The following is a 544-nucleotide window of genomic DNA, read 5'->3' as shown; positions in this document are numbered from 1 at the left end:
TCAATTGGATAATGTGTAGTAAATGTTCTTAACAATGGAATAATTTGTATCAAATTGGAAAATTGGCTTTCCCTTTTTCCCTCAAATATGTATTTCCTTCTTTGGACACCAAACACTGCTTACGAAGACCTGTTGGAGCAAGTGAAATCGAAATTGTAATTGAACCAAACTCGATGACTGGCACCTGTGCCAGTGGAGCGCTAACAGCACTGTCTGAGCGTGATCATTGCCAGAGCGCTGTCTGGCTTCCGTGCCAGTGGCACATAAATAGCACCACTTGAGCGTGATCGTTACCAGCGTCGCCTTACTGGCACGTGAAAAACATTTGGCTCCTGTGCAGGTGGCACGTAAAAAACACCATTTTGAGCATGGCCGTTGCCAGTACTGCCTGACTGGCCCTAGTGAAAACACCATTTTGAGTGTGGCTGTTGCCAGTACGTGACTGGCCCTTGTGCCGGTGGCACGTAAAAGCACCCACTACACTCTCAGAGTGGTTGGCGTTAGGAAGGGCATCCAGCTGTAGAAACTCTACCAGATCAGATTG

This window comes from Octopus bimaculoides, chromosome 1 (genome assembly GCF_001194135.2).
Source record: "Octopus bimaculoides isolate UCB-OBI-ISO-001 chromosome 1, ASM119413v2, whole genome shotgun sequence".
In the NCBI taxonomy this organism is placed as follows: Eukaryota; Metazoa; Mollusca; class Cephalopoda; order Octopoda; family Octopodidae; genus Octopus; species Octopus bimaculoides.
This window is presented reverse-complemented; position numbering follows the sequence as displayed.